This window comes from Anarhichas minor, unplaced genomic scaffold (assembly GCF_050575085.1).
Source record: "Anarhichas minor isolate MPS153535 unplaced genomic scaffold, ASM5057508v1 ptg000018l, whole genome shotgun sequence".
NCBI lineage: Eukaryota > Metazoa > Chordata > Actinopteri > Perciformes > Anarhichadidae > Anarhichas > Anarhichas minor.
Genome location: NW_027466464.1, coordinates 614,883 through 631,175, shown reverse-complemented (window position 1 = coordinate 631,175; position 16,293 = coordinate 614,883).

The window sequence follows — 16,293 nt, the reverse complement described above, 5'->3', positions numbered from 1 at the left end:
AAAGTTGGCGCTAGAGTCCCGAAAGTCCGTTTGTGGACTCCTGGCATGCCTTTGCGACCGTTTTAGAAGTTTGGTGGCTTTAGCGGCTTCCTCTGTTCATGGCTGTCATTGATACCCATTCCTTTGGGCTGGTGGCCTCGTGCCGGCCAGGGTTGATCAGGTACCCATGACGACACATTTTGAAAGTTGGCGCTAGAGTCCCGAAAGTCCGTTTGTGCACTCCTGGCATGCCTTCGCGCCCGTTTTCGAAGTTTGGTGGCTTTAGCGGCTTCCTCTGTTTATGGCTGTCATTGACACCCATTGCTTTGGGCTGGCGGCCTCGGGCCGGCCAGGTTGGTCAGGTACCCATGACGACACATTTTGAAAGTTGGCGCTAGAGTCCCGAAAGTCCATTTGTGGACTCCTGGCATGCCTTTGCGACCGTTTTAGAAGTTTGGTGGCTTTAGCGGCTTCCTCTGTTTATGGCTGTCATTGATACCCATTGCTTTGGGCTGGGGGCCTCGGGCCGGCCAGGTACCCATGACGACACATTTTGAAAGTTGGCGCTAGAGTCCCGAAAGTCCGTTTGTGGACTCCTGGCATGCCTTTGCGACCGTTTTCGAAGTTTGGTGGCTTTAGCGGCTTCCTCTGTTTATGGCTGTCATTGATACCCATTGCTTTGGGCTGGTGGCCTTGTGCCGGCCAGGGTTGGTCAGGTACCCATGACGACACATTTTGAAAGTTGGCGCTAGAGTCCCGAAAGTCCGTTTGTGGACTCCTGGCATGCCTTTGCGACTGTTTTAGAAGTTTGGTGGCTTTAGCGGCTTCCTCTGTTCATGGCTGTCATTGATACCCATTCCTTTGGGCTGGTGGCCTCGTGCCGGCCAGGGTTGATCAGGTACCCATGACGACACATTTTGAAAGTAGGCGCTGGAGTCCCGAAAGTCCGTGTGTGGACTCCTGGCATGCCGTTGCGCCCGTTTTCGAAGTTTGGTGGCTTTAGCGGCTTCCTCTGTTTATGGCTGTCATTGACACCCATTGCTTTGGGCTGGCGGCCTCGGGCCGGCCAGGTTGGTCAGGTACCCATGACGACACATTTTGAAAGTTGGCGCTGGAGTCCCGAAAGTCCGTGTGTGGACTCCTGGCATGCCGTTGCGCCCGTTTTCGAAGTTTGGTGGCTTTAGCGGCTTCCTCTGTTTATGGCTGTCATTGATACCCATTGCTTTGGGCTGGTGGCCTCGTGCCGGCCAGGGTTGATCAGGTACCCATGACGACACATTTTGAAAGTTGGCGCTAGAGTCCCGAAAATCCGTTTGTGCACTCCTGGCATGCCTTCGCGCCCGTGTGCGAAGTTCGGTGGCTTTAGCGGCTTCCTCTGTTCATGGCTGTCATTGATACCCATTCCTTTGGGCTGGTGGCCTCGTGCCGGCCAGGGTTGATCAGGTACCCATGACGACACATTTTGAAAGTTGGCGCTAGAGTCCCGAAAGTCCGTTTGTGCACTCCTGGCATGCCTTCGCGCCCGTTTTCGAAGTTTGGTGGCTTTAGTGGCTTCCTCTGTTTATGGCTGTCATTGACACCCATTGCTTTGGGCTGGCGGCCTCGGGCCGGCCAGGTTGGTCAGGTACCCATGACGACACATTTTGAAAGTAGGCGCTGGAGTCCCGAAAGTCCGTGTGTGGACTCCTGGCATGCCGTTGCGCCCGTTTTCGAAGTTTGGTGGCTTTAGCGGCTTCCTCTGTTTATGGCTGTCATTGATACCCATTGCTTTGGGCTGGTGGCCTTGTGCCGGCCAGGGTTGGTCAGGTAACCATGACGACACATTTTGAAAGTTGGTGCTGGAGTCCCGAAAGTCCGTTTGTGGACTCCTGGCATGCCTTTGCGACCGTTTTAGAAGTTTGGTGGCTTTAGCGGCTTCCTCTGTTCATGGCTGTCATTGATACCCATTCCTTTGGGCTGGTGGCCTCGTGCCGGCCAGGGTTGATCAGGTACCCATGACGACACATTTTGAAAGTAGGCGCTGGAGTCCCGAAAGTCCGTGTGTGGACTCCTGGCATGCCGTTGCGCCCGTTTTCGAAGTTTGGTGGCTTTAGCGGCTTCCTCTGTTTATGGCTGTCATTGATACCCATTGCTTTGGGCTGGTGGCCTTGTGCCGGCCAGGGTTGGTCAGGTACCCATGACGACACATTTTGAAAGTTGGCGCTAGAGTCCCGAAAGTCCGTTTGTGGACTCCTGGCATGCCTTTGCGACCGTTTTAGAAGTTTGGTGGCTTTAGCGGCTTCCTCTGTTCATGGCTGTCATTGATACCCATTCCTTTGGGCTGGTGGCCTCGTGCCGGCCAGGGTTGATCAGGTACCCATGACGACACATTTTGAAAGTAGGCGCTGGAGTCCCGAAAGTCCGTGTGTGGACTCCTGGCATGCCGTTGCGCCCGTTTTCGAAGTTTGGTGGCTTTAGCGGCTTCCTCTGTTTATGGCTGTCATTGATACCCATTGCTTTGGGCTGGGGGCCTCGGGCCGGCCAGGTACCCATGACGACACATTTTGAAAGTTGGCGCTAGAGTCCCGAAAGTCCGTTTGTGGACTCCTGGCATGCCTTTGCGACCGTTTTCGAAGTTTGGTGGCTTTAGCGGCTTCCTCTGTTTATGGCTGTCATTGATACCCATTGCTTTGGGCTGGTGGCCTTGTGCCGGCCAGGGTTGGTCAGGTACCCATGACGACACATTTTGAAAGTTGGCGCTAGAGTCCCGAAAGTCCGTTTGTGGACTCCTGGCATGCCTTTGCGACCGTTTTAGAAGTTTGGTGGCTTTAGCGGCTTCCTCTGTTCATGGCTGTCATTGATACCCATTCCTTTGGGCTGGTGGCCTCGTGCCGGCCAGGGTTGATCAGGTACCCATGACGACACATTTTGAAAGTAGGCGCTGGAGTCCCGAAAGTCCGTGTGTGGACTCCTGGCATGCCGTTGCGCCCATTTTCGAAGTTTGGTGGCTTTAGCGGCTTCCTCTGTTTATGGCTGTCATTGACACCCATTGCTTTGGGCTGGCGGCCTCGGGCCGGCCAGGTTGGTCAGGTACCCATGACGACACATTTTGAAAGTTGGCGCTAGAGTCCCGAAAGTCCGTTTGTGGACTCCTGGCATGCCTTTGCGACCGTTTTAGAAGTTTGGTGGCTTTAGCGGCTTCCTCTGTTCATGGCTGTCATTGATACCCATTCCTTTGGGCTGGTGGCCTCGTGCCGGCCAGGGTTGATCAGGTACCCATGACGACACATTTTGAAAGTTGGCGCTAGAGTCCCGAAAGTCCGTTTGTGGACTCCTGGCATGCCTTTGCGACCGTTTTAGAAGTTTGGTGGCTTTAGCGGCTTCCTCTGTTCATGGCTGTCATTGATACCCATTCCTTTGGGCTGGTGGCCTCGTGCCGGCCAGGGTTGATCAGGTACCCATGACGACACATTTTGAAAGTAGGCGCTGGAGTCCCGAAAGTCCGTGTGTGGACTCCTGGCATGCCGTTGCGCCCGTTTTCGAAGTTTGGTGGCTTTAGCGGCTTCCTCTGTTTATGGCTGTCATTGATACCCATTGCTTTGGGCTGGTGGCCTTGTGCCGGCCAGGGTTGGTCAGGTACCCATGACGACACATTTTGAAAGTAGGCGCTGGAGTCCCGAAAGTCCGTGTGTGGACTCCTGGCATGCCGTTGCGCACGTTTTCGAAGTTTGGTGGCTTTAGCGGATTCCTCTGTTTATGGCTGTCATTGATACCCATTGCTTTGGGCTGGTGGCCTTGTGCCGGCCAGGGTTGGTCAGGTACCCATGACGACACATTTTGAAAGTAGGCGCTGGAGTCCCGAAAGTCCGTGTGTGGACTCCTGGCATGCCGTTGCGCCCGTTTTCGAAGTTTGGTGGCTTTAGCGGCTTCCTCTGTTAATGGCTGTCATTGATACCCATTGCTTTGGGCTGGGGGCCTCGGGCCGGCCAGGTACCCATGACGACACATTTTGAAAGTTGGCGCTAGAGTCCCGAAAGTCCGTTTGTGCACTCCTGGCATGCCTTCGCGCCCGTGTGCGAAGTTTGGTGGCTTTAGCGGCTTCCTCTGTTTATGGCTGTCATTGACACCCATTGCTTTGGGCTGGTGGCCTCGTGCCGGCCAGGGTTGATCAGGTACCCATGACGACACATTTTGAAAGTAGGCGCTGGAGTCCCGAAAGTCCGTGTGTGGACTCCTGGCATGCCGTTGCGCCCGTTTTCGAAGTTTGGTGGCTTTAGCGGCTTCCTCTGTTGATGGCTGTCATTGATACCCATTGCTTTGGGCTGGTGGCCTTGTGCCGGCCAGGGTTGGTCAGGTACCCATGACGACACATTTTGAAAGTAGGCGCTGGAGTCCCGAAAGTCCGTGTGTGGACTCCTGGCATGCCGTTGCGCCCGTTTTCGAAGTTTGGTGGCTTTAGCGGCTTCCTCTGTTTATGGCTGTCATTGATACCCATTCCTTTGGGCTGGTGGCCTCGTGCCGGCCAGGGTTGATCAGGTACCCATGACGACACATTTTGAAAGTTGGCGCTAGAGTCCCGAAAGTCCGTTTGTGCACTCCTGGCATGCCTTCGCGCCCGTTTTCGAAGTTTGGTGGCTTTAGCGGCTTCCTCTGTTTATGGCTGTCATTGACACCCATTGCTTTGGGCTGGCGGCCTCGGGCCGGCCAGGTTGGTCAGGTACCCATGACGACACATTTTGAAAGTTGGCGCTAGAGTCCCGAAAGTCCATTTGTGGACTCCTGGCATGCCTTTGCGACCGTTTTAGAAGTTTGGTGGCTTTAGCGGCTTCCTCTGTTTATGGCTGTCATTGATACCCATTGCTTTGGGCTGGGGGCCTCGGGCCGGCCAGGTACCCATGACGACACATTTTGAAAGTTGGCGCTAGAGTCCCGAAAGTCCGTTTGTGGACTCCTGGCATGCCTTTGCGACCGTTTTCGAAGTTTGGTGGCTTTAGCGGCTTCCTCTGTTTATGGCTGTCATTGATACCCATTGCTTTGGGCTGGTGGCCTTGTGCCGGCCAGGGTTGGTCAGGTACCCATGACGACACATTTTGAAAGTTGGCGCTAGAGTCCCGAAAGTCCGTTTGTGGACTCCTGGCATGCCTTTGCGACTGTTTTAGAAGTTTGGTGGCTTTAGCGGCTTCCTCTGTTAATGGCTGTCATTGATACCCATTGCTTTGGGCTGGGGGCCTCGGGCCGGCCAGGTACCCATGACGACACATTTTGAAAGTTGGCGCTAGAGTCCCGAAAGTCCGTTTGTGCACTCCTGGCATGTCTTCGCGCCCGTGTGCGAAGTTTGGTGGCTTTAGCGGCTTCCTCTGTTTATGGCTGTCATTGACACCCATTGCTTTGGGCTGGTGGCCTCGTGCCGGCCAGGGTTGATCAGGTACCCATGACGACACATTTTGAAAGTAGGCGCTGGAGTCCCGAAAGTCCGTGTGTGGACTCCTGGCATGCCGTTGCGCCCGTTTTCGAAGTTTGGTGGCTTTAGCGGCTTCCTCTGTTGATGGCTGTCATTGATACCCATTGCTTTGGGCTGGTGGCCTTGTGCCGGCCAGGGTTGGTCAGGTACCCATGACGACACATTTTGAAAGTAGGCGCTGGAGTCCCGAAAGTCCGTGTGTGGACTCCTGGCATGCCGTTGCGCCCGTTTTCGAAGTTTGGTGGCTTTAGCGGCTTCCTCTGTTTATGGCTGTCATTGATACCCATTGCTTTGGGCTGGTGGCCTTGTGCCGGCCAGGGTTGGTCAGGTACCCATGACGACACATTTTGAAAGTTGGCGCTAGAGTCCCGAAAGTCCGTTTGTGGACTCCTGGCATGCCTTTGCGACCGTTTTAGAAGTTTGGTGGCTTTAGCGGCTTCCTCTGTTCATGGCTGTCATTGATACCCATTCCTTTGGGCTGGTGGCCTCGTGCCGGCCAGGGTTGATCAGGTACCCATGACGACACATTTTGAAAGTTGGCGCTAGAGTCCCGAAAGTCCGTTTGTGCACTCCTGGCATGCCTTCGCGCCCGTTTTCGAAGTTTGGTGGCTTTAGCGGCTTCCTCTGTTTATGGCTGTCATTGACACTCATTGCTTTGGGCTGGCGGCCTCGGGCCGGCCAGGTTGGTCAGGTACCCATGACGACACATTTTGAAAGTTGGCGCTAGAGTCCCGAAAGTCCATTTGTGGACTCCTGGCATGCCTTTGCGACCGTTTTAGAAGTTTGGTGGCTTTAGCGGCTTCCTCTGTTTATGGCTGTCATTGATACCCATTGCTTTGGGCTGGGGGCCTCGGGCCGGCCAGGTACCCATGACGACACATTTTGAAAGTTGGCGCTAGAGTCCCGAAAGTCCGTTTGTGGACTCCTGGCATGCCTTTGCGACCGTTTTCGAAGTTTGGTGGCTTTAGCGGCTTCCTCTGTTCATGGCTGTCATTGATACCCATTGCTTTGGGCTGGTGGCCTTGTGCCGGCCAGGGTTGGTCAGGTACCCATGACGACACATTTTGAAAGTTGGCGCTAGAGTCCCGAAAGTCCGTTTGTGGACTCCTGGCATGCCTTTGCGACCGTTTTAGAAGTTTGGTGGCTTTAGCGGCTTCCTCTGTTCATGGCTGTCATTGATACCCATTCCTTTGGGCTGGTGGCCTCGTGCCGGCCAGGGTTGATCAGGTACCCATGACGACACATTTTGAAAGTAGGCGCTGGAGTCCCGAAAGTCCGTGTGTGGACTCCTGGCATGCCGTTGCGCCCGTTTTCGAAGTTTGGTGGCTTTAGCGGCTTCCTCTGTTTATGGCTGTCATTGACACCCATTGCTTTGGGCTGGCGGCCTCGGGCCGGCCAGGTTGGTCAGGTACCCATGACGACACATTTTGAAAGTTGGCGCTAGAGTCCCGAAAGTCCGTTTGTGGACTCCTGGCATGACTTTGCGACCGTTTTAGAAGATTGGTGGCTTTAGCGGCTTCCTCTGTTCATGGCTGTCATTGATACCCATTCCTTTGGGCTGGTGGCCTCGTGCCGGCCAGGGTTGATCAGGTACCCATGACGACACATTTTGAAAGTAGGCGCTGGAGTCCCGAAAGTCCGTGTGTGGACTCCTGGCATGCCTTTGCGACCGTTTTAGAAGTTTGGTGGCTTTAGCGGCTTCCTCTGTTCATGGCTGTCATTGATACCCATTCCTTTGGGCTGGTGGCCTCGTGCCGGCCAGGGTTGATCAGGTACCCATGACGACACATTTTGAAAGTAGGCGCTGGAGTCCCGAAAGTCCGTGTGTGGACTCCTGGCATGCCGTTGCGCCCGTTTTCGAAGTTTGGTGGCTTTAGCGGCTTCCTCTGTTTATGGCTGTCATTGACACCCATTGCTTTGGGCTGGCGGCCTCGGGCCGGCCAGGTTGGTCAGGTACCCATGACGACACATTTTGAAAGTTGGCGCTAGAGTCCCGAAAGTCCGTTTGTGGACTCCTGGCATGACTTTGCGACCGTTTTAGAAGTTTGGTGGCTTTAGCGGCTTCCTCTGTTCATGGCTGTCATTGATACCCATTCCTTTGGGCTGGTGGCCTCGTGCCGGCCAGGGTTGATCAGGTACCCATGACGACACATTTTGAAAGTAGGCGCTGGAGTCCCGAAAGTCCGTGTGTGGACTCCTGGCATGCCGTTGCGCCCGTTTTCGAAGTTTGGTGGCTTTAGCGGCTTCCTCTGTTTATGGCTGTCATTGATACCCATTGCTTTGGGCTGGTGACCTTGTGCCGGCCAGGGTTGGTCAGGTACCCATGACGACACATTTTGAAAGTAGGCGCTGGAGTCCCGAAAGTCCGTGTGTGGACTCCTGGCATGCCGTTGCGCACGTTTTCGAAGTTTGGTGGCTTTAGCGGCTTCCTCTGTTTATGGCTGTCATTGATACCCATTGCTTTGGGCTGGGGGCCTCGGGCCGGCCAGGTACCCATGACGACACATTTTGAAAGTTGGCGCTAGAGTCCCGAAAGTCCGTTTGTGGACTCCTGGCATGCCTTTGCGACCGTTTTAGAAGTTTGGTGGCTTTAGCGGCTTCCTCTGTTCATGGCTGTCATTGATACCCATTCCTTTGGGCTGGTGGCCTCGTGCCGGCCAGGGTTGATCAGGTACCCATGACGACACATTTTGAAAGTAGGCGCTGGAGTCCCGAAAGTCCGTGTGTGGACTCCTGGCATGCCGTTGCGCCCGTTTTCGAAGTTTGGTGGCTTTAGCGGCTTCCTCTGTTTATGGCTGTCATTGACACCCATTGCTTTGGGCTGGCGGCCTCGGGCCGGCCTGGTTGGTCAGGTACCCATGACGACACATTTTGAAAGTTGGCGCTAGAGTCCCGAAAGTCCGTTTGTGGACTCCTGGCATGACTTTGCGACCGTTTTAGAAGTTTGGTGGCTTTAGCGGCTTCCTCTGTTCATGGCTGTCATTGATACCCATTCCTTTGGGCTGGTGGCCTCGTGCCGGCCAGGGTTGATCAGGTACCCATGACGACACATTTTGAAAGTAGGCGCTGGAGTCCCGAAAGTCCGTGTGTGGACTCCTGGCATGCCGTTGCGCCCGTTTTCGAAGTTTGGTGGCTTTAGCGGCTTCCTCTGTTTATGGCTGTCATTGATACCCATTGCTTTGGGCTGGTGACCTTGTGCCGGCCAGGGTTGGTCAGGTACCCATGACGACACATTTTGAAAGTAGGCGCTGGAGTCCCGAAAGTCCGTGTGTGGACTCCTGGCATGCCGTTGCGCACGTTTTCGAAGTTTGGTGGCTTTAGCGGCTTCCTCTGTTTATGGCTGTCATTGATACCCATTGCTTTGGGCTGGGGGCCTCGGGCCGGCCAGGTACCCATGACGACACATTTTGAAAGTTGGCGCTAGAGTCCCGAAAGTCCGTTTGTGGACTCCTGGCATGCCTTTGCGACCGTTTTAGAAGTTTGGTGGCTTTAGCGGATTCCTCTGTTTATGGCTGTCATTGATACCCATTGCTTTGGGCTGGTGGCCTTGTGCCGGCCAGGGTTGGTCAGGTACCCATGACGACACATTTTGAAAGTAGGCGCTGGAGTCCCGAAAGTCCGTGTGTGGACTCCTGGCATGCCGTTGCGCCCGTTTTCGAAGTTTGGTGGCTTTAGCGGCTTCCTCTGTTAATGGCTGTCATTGATACCCATTGCTTTGGGCTGGGGGCCTCGGGCCGGCCAGGTACCCATGACGACACATTTTGAAAGTTGGCGCTAGAGTCCCGAAAGTCCGTTTGTGCACTCCTGGCATGCCTTCGCGCCCGTGTGCGAAGTTTGGTGGCTTTAGCGGCTTCCTCTGTTTATGGCTGTCATTGACACCCATTGCTTTGGGCTGGTGGCCTCGTGCCGGCCAGGGTTGATCAGGTACCCATGACGACACATTTTGAAAGTAGGCGCTGGAGTCCCGAAAGTCCGTGTGTGGACTCCTGGCATGCCGTTGCGCCCGTTTTCGAAGTTTGGTGGCTTTAGCGGCTTCCTCTGTTGATGGCTGTCATTGATACCCATTGCTTTGGGCTGGTGGCCTTGTGCCGGCCAGGGTTGGTCAGGTACCCATGACGACACATTTTGAAAGTAGGCGCTGGAGTCCCGAAAGTCCGTGTGTGGACTCCTGGCATGCCGTTGCGCCCGTTTTCGAAGTTTGGTGGCTTTAGCGGCTTCCTCTGTTTATGGCTGTCATTGATACCCATTGCTTTGGGCTGGTGGCCTTGTGCCGGCCAGGGTTGGTCAGGTACCCATGACGACACATTTTGAAAGTTGGCGCTAGAGTCCCGAAAGTCCGTTTGTGGACTCCTGGCATGCCTTTGCGACCGTTTTAGAAGTTTGGTGGCTTTAGCGGCTTCCTCTGTTCATGGCTGTCATTGATACCCATTCCTTTGGGCTGGTGGCCTCGTGCCGGCCAGGGTTGATCAGGTACCCATGACGACACATTTTGAAAGTTGGCGCTAGAGTCCCGAAAGTCCGTTTGTGCACTCCTGGCATGCCTTCGCGCCCGTTTTCGAAGTTTGGTGGCTTTAGCGGCTTCCTCTGTTTATGGCTGTCATTGACACCCATTGCTTTGGGCTGGCGGCCTCGGGCCGGCCAGGTTGGTCAGGTACCCATGACGACACATTTTGAAAGTTGGCGCTAGAGTCCCGAAAGTCCATTTGTGGACTCCTGGCATGCCTTTGCGACCGTTTTAGAAGTTTGGTGGCTTTAGCGGCTTCCTCTGTTTATGGCTGTCATTGATACCCATTGCTTTGGGCTGGGGGCCTCGGGCCGGCCAGGTACCCATGACGACACATTTTGAAAGTTGGCGCTAGAGTCCCGAAAGTCCGTTTGTGGACTCCTGGCATGCCTTTGCGACCGTTTTCGAAGTTTGGTGGCTTTAGCGGCTTCCTCTGTTTATGGCTGTCATTGATACCCATTGCTTTGGGCTGGTGGCCTTGTGCCGGCCAGGGTTGGTCAGGTACCCATGACGACACATTTTGAAAGTTGGCGCTAGAGTCCCGAAAGTCCGTTTGTGGACTCCTGGCATGCCTTTGCGACTGTTTTAGAAGTTTGGTGGCTTTAGCGGCTTCCTCTGTTAATGGCTGTCATTGATACCCATTGCTTTGGGCTGGGGGCCTCGGGCCGGCCAGGTACCCATGACGACACATTTTGAAAGTTGGCGCTAGAGTCCCGAAAGTCCGTTTGTGCACTCCTGGCATGCCTTCGCGCCCGTGTGCGAAGTTTGGTGGCTTTAGCGGCTTCCTCTGTTTATGGCTGTCATTGACACCCATTGCTTTGGGCTGGTGGCCTCGTGCCGGCCAGGGTTGATCAGGTACCCATGACGACACATTTTGAAAGTAGGCGCTGGAGTCCCGAAAGTCCGTGTGTGGACTCCTGGCATGCCGTTGCGCCCGTTTTCGAAGTTTGGTGGCTTTAGCGGCTTCCTCTGTTGATGGCTGTCATTGATACCCATTGCTTTGGGCTGGTGGCCTTGTGCCGGCCAGGGTTGGTCAGGTACCCATGACGACACATTTTGAAAGTAGGCGCTGGAGTCCCGAAAGTCCGTGTGTGGACTCCTGGCATGCCGTTGCGCCCGTTTTCGAAGTTTGGTGGCTTTAGCGGCTTCCTCTGTTTATGGCTGTCATTGATACCCATTGCTTTGGGCTGGTGGCCTTGTGCCGGCCAGGGTTGGTCAGGTACCCATGACGACACATTTTGAAAGTTGGCGCTAGAGTCCCGAAAGTCCGTTTGTGGACTCCTGGCATGCCTTTGCGACCGTTTTAGAAGTTTGGTGGCTTTAGCGGCTTCCTCTGTTCATGGCTGTCATTGATACCCATTCCTTTGGGCTGGTGGCCTCGTGCCGGCCAGGGTTGATCAGGTACCCATGACGACACATTTTGAAAGTTGGCGCTAGAGTCCCGAAAGTCCGTTTGTGCACTCCTGGCATGCCTTCGCGCCCGTTTTCGAAGTTTGGTGGCTTTAGCGGCTTCCTCTGTTTATGGCTGTCATTGACACTCATTGCTTTGGGCTGGCGGCCTCGGGCCGGCCAGGTTGGTCAGGTACCCATGACGACACATTTTGAAAGTTGGCGCTAGAGTCCCGAAAGTCCATTTGTGGACTCCTGGCATGCCTTTGCGACCGTTTTAGAAGTTTGGTGGCTTTAGCGGCTTCCTCTGTTTATGGCTGTCATTGATACCCATTGCTTTGGGCTGGGGGCCTCGGGCCGGCCAGGTACCCATGACGACACATTTTGAAAGTTGGCGCTAGAGTCCCGAAAGTCCGTTTGTGGACTCCTGGCATGCCTTTGCGACCGTTTTCGAAGTTTGGTGGCTTTAGCGGCTTCCTCTGTTCATGGCTGTCATTGATACCCATTGCTTTGGGCTGGTGGCCTTGTGCCGGCCAGGGTTGGTCAGGTACCCATGACGACACATTTTGAAAGTTGGCGCTAGAGTCCCGAAAGTCCGTTTGTGGACTCCTGGCATGCCTTTGCGACCGTTTTAGAAGTTTGGTGGCTTTAGCGGCTTCCTCTGTTCATGGCTGTCATTGATACCCATTCCTTTGGGCTGGTGGCCTCGTGCCGGCCAGGGTTGATCAGGTACCCATGACGACACATTTTGAAAGTAGGCGCTGGAGTCCCGAAAGTCCGTGTGTGGACTCCTGGCATGCCGTTGCGCCCGTTTTCGAAGTTTGGTGGCTTTAGCGGCTTCCTCTGTTTATGGCTGTCATTGACACCCATTGCTTTGGGCTGGCGGCCTCGGGCCGGCCAGGTTGGTCAGGTACCCATGACGACACATTTTGAAAGTTGGCGCTAGAGTCCCGAAAGTCCGTTTGTGGACTCCTGGCATGACTTTGCGACCGTTTTAGAAGTTTGGTGGCTTTAGCGGCTTCCTCTGTTCATGGCTGTCATTGATACCCATTCCTTTGGGCTGGTGGCCTCGTGCCGGCCAGGGTTGATCAGGTACCCATGACGACACATTTTGAAAGTAGGCGCTGGAGTCCCGAAAGTCCGTGTGTGGACTCCTGGCATGCCGTTGCGCCCGTTTTCGAAGTTTGGTGGCTTTAGCGGCTTCCTCTGTTTATGGCTGTCATTGATACCCATTGCTTTGGGCTGGTGACCTTGTGCCGGCCAGGGTTGGTCAGGTACCCATGACGACACATTTTGAAAGTAGGCGCTGGAGTCCCGAAAGTCCGTGTGTGGACTCCTGGCATGCCGTTGCGCACGTTTTCGAAGTTTGGTGGCTTTAGCGGCTTCCTCTGTTTATGGCTGTCATTGATACCCATTGCTTTGGGCTGGGGGCCTCGGGCCGGCCAGGTACCCATGACGACACATTTTGAAAGTTGGCGCTAGAGTCCCGAAAGTCCGTTTGTGGACTCCTGGCATGCCTTTGCGACCGTTTTAGAAGTTTGGTGGCTTTAGCGGCTTCCTCTGTTCATGGCTGTCATTGATACCCATTCCTTTGGGCTGGTGGCCTCGTGCCGGCCAGGGTTGATCAGGTACCCATGACGACACATTTTGAAAGTAGGCGCTGGAGTCCCGAAAGTCCGTGTGTGGACTCCTGGCATGCCGTTGCGCCCGTTTTCGAAGTTTGGTGGCTTTAGCGGCTTCCTCTGTTTATGGCTGTCATTGATACCCATTGCTTTGGGCTGGTGACCTTGTGCCGGCCAGGGTTGGTCAGGTACCCATGACGACACATTTTGAAAGTAGGCGCTGGAGTCCCGAAAGTCCGTGTGTGGACTCCTGGCATGCCGTTGCGCACGTTTTCGAAGTTTGGTGGCTTTAGCGGCTTCCTCTGTTTATGGCTGTCATTGATACCCATTGCTTTGGGCTGGGGGCCTCGGGCCGGCCAGGTACCCATGACGACACATTTTGAAAGTTGGCGCTAGAGTCCCGAAAGTCCGTTTGTGGACTCCTGGCATGCCTTTGCGACCGTTTTAGAAGTTTGGTGGCTTTAGCGGCTTCCTCTGTTCATGGCTGTCATTGATACCCATTCCTTTGGGCTGGTGGCCTCGTGCCGGCCAGGGTTGATCAGGTACCCATGACGACACATTTTGAAAGTTGGCGCTAGAGTCCCGAAAGTCCGTTTGTGCACTCCTGGCATGCCTTCGCGCCCGTTTTCGAAGTTTGGTGGCTTTAGCGGCTTCCTCTGTTTATGGCTGTCATTGTCACCCATTGCTTTGGGCTGGCGGCCTCGGGCCGGCCAGGTTGGTCAGGTACCCATGACGACACATTTTGAAAGTAGGCGCTGGAGTCCCGAAAGTCCGTGTGTGGACTCCTGGCATGCCGTTGCGCCCGTTTTCGAAGTTTGGTGACTTTAGCGGCTTCCTCTGTTTATGGCTGTCATTGATACCCATTGCTTTGGGCTGGGGGCCTCGGGCCGGCCAGGTACCCATGACGACACATTTTGAAAGTTGGCGCTAGAGTCCCGAAAGTCCGTTTGTGCACTCCTGGCATGCCTTCGCGCCTGTGTGCGAAGTTCGGTGGCTTTAGCGGCTTCCTCTGTTCATGGCTGTCATTGATACCCATTCCTTTGGGCTGGTGGCCTCGTGCCGGCCAGGGTTAATCAGGTACCCATGACGACACATTTTGAAAGTTGGCGCTAGAGTCCCGAAAGTCCGTTTGTGCACTCCTGGCATGCCTTCGCGCCCGTTTTCGAAGTTTGGTGGCTTTAGCAGCTTCCTCTGTTTATGGCTGTCATTGACACCCATTGCTTTGGGCTGGCGGCCTCGGGCCGGCCAGGTTGGTCAGGTACCCATGACGACACATTTTGAAAGTAGGCGCTGGAGTCCCGAAAGTCCGTGTGTGGACTCCTGGCATGCCGTTGCGCCCGTTTTCGAAGTTTGGTGGCTTTAGCGGCTTCCTCTGTTTATGGCTGTCATTGATACCCATTGCTTTGGGCTGGTGGCCTTGTGCCGGCCAGGGTTGGTCAGGTACCCATGACGACACATTTTGAAAGTTGGCGCTAGAGTCCCGAAAGTCCGTTTGTGGACTCCTGGCATGCCTTTGCGACCGTTTTAGAAGTTTGGTGGCTTTAGCGGCTTCCTCTGTTCATGGCTGTCATTGATACCCATTCCTTTGGGCTGGTGGCCTCGTGCCGGCCAGGGTTGATCAGGTACCCATGACGACACATTTTGAAAGTAGGCGCTGGAGTCCCGAAAGTCCGTGTGTGGACTCCTGGCATGCCGTTGCGCCCGTTTTCGAAGTTTGGTGGCTTTAGCGGCTTCCTCTGTTTATGGCTGTCATTGATACCCATTGCTTTGGGCTGGTGGCCTTGTGCCGGCCAGGGTTGGTCAGGTACCCATGACGACACATTTTGAAAGTAGGCGCTGGAGTCCCGAAAGTCCGTGTGTGGACTCCTGGCATGCCGTTGCGCACGTTTTTGAAGTTTGGTGGCTTTAGCGGCTTCCTCTGTTTATGGCTGTCATTGATACCCATTGCTTTGGGCTGGGGGCCTCGGGCCGGCCAGGTACCCATGACGACACATTTTGAAAGTTGGCGCTAGAGTCCCGAAAGTCCGTTTGTGGACTCCTGGCATGCCTTTGCGACCGTTTTAGAAGTTTGGTGGCTTTAGCGGCTTCCTCTGTTTATGGCTGTCATTGACACCCATTACTTTGGGCTGGCGGCCTCGGGCCGGCCAGGTTGGTCAGGTAACCATGACGACACATTTTGAAAGTTGGTGCTGGAGTCCCGAAAGTCCGTGTGTGCACTCCTGGCATGACTTCGCGCCCGTGTGCAAAGTTTGGTGGCTTTAGCGGCTTCCTCTGGTTATGGCTGTCATTGATACCCATTGCTTTGGGCTGGTGGCCTTGTGCCGGCCAGGGTTGGTCAGGTACCCATGACGAAACATTTTGAAAGTAGGCGCTGGAGTCCCGAAAGTCCGTGTGTGGACTCCTGGCATGCCGTTGCGCCCGTTTTCGAAGTTTGGTGGCTTTAGCGGCTTCCTCTGTTAATGGCTGTCATTGATACCCATTGCTTTGGGCTGGGGGCCTCGGGCCGGCCAGGTACCCATGACGACACATTTTGAAAGTTGGCGCTAGAGTCCCGAAAGTCCGTTTGTGCACTACTGGCATGCCTTCGCGCCCGTGTGCGAAGTTTGGTGGCTTTAGCGGCTTCCTCTGTTTATGGCTGCCATTGACACCCATTGCTTTGGGCTGGTGGCCTCGTGCCGGCCAGGGTTGATCAGGTACCCATGACGACACATTTTGAAAGTAGGCGCTGGAGTCCCGAAAGTCCGTGTGTGGACTCCTGGCATGCCGTTGCGCCCGTTTTCGAAGTTTGGTGGCTTTAGCGGCTTCCTCTGTTTATGGCTGTCATTGATACCCATTGCTTTGGGCTGGTGGCCTCGTGCCGGCCAGGGTTGATCAGGTACCCATGACGACACATTTTGAAAGTAGGCGCTGGAGTCCCGAAAGTCCGTGTGTGGACTCCTGGCATGCCGTTGCGCCCGTTTTCGAAGTTTGGTGGCTTTAGCGGCTTCCTCTGTTTATGGCTGTCATTGATACCCATTGCTTTGGGCTGGGGGCCTCGGGCCGGCCAGGTACCCATGACGACACATTTTGAAAGTTGGCGCTAGAGTCCCGAAAGTCCGTTTGTGGACTCCTGGCATGCCTTTGCGACCGTTTTAGAAGTTTGGTGGCTTTAGCGGCTTCCTCTGTTCATGGCTGTCATTGATACCCATTCCTTTGGGCTGGTGGCCTCGTGCCGGCCAGGGTTGATCAGGTACCCATGACGACACATTTTGAAAGTTGGCGCTAGAGTCCCGAAAGTCCGTTTGTGCACTCCTGGCATGCCTTCGCGCCCGTTTTCGAAGTTTGGTGGCTTTAGCGGCTTCCTCTGTTTATGGCTGTCA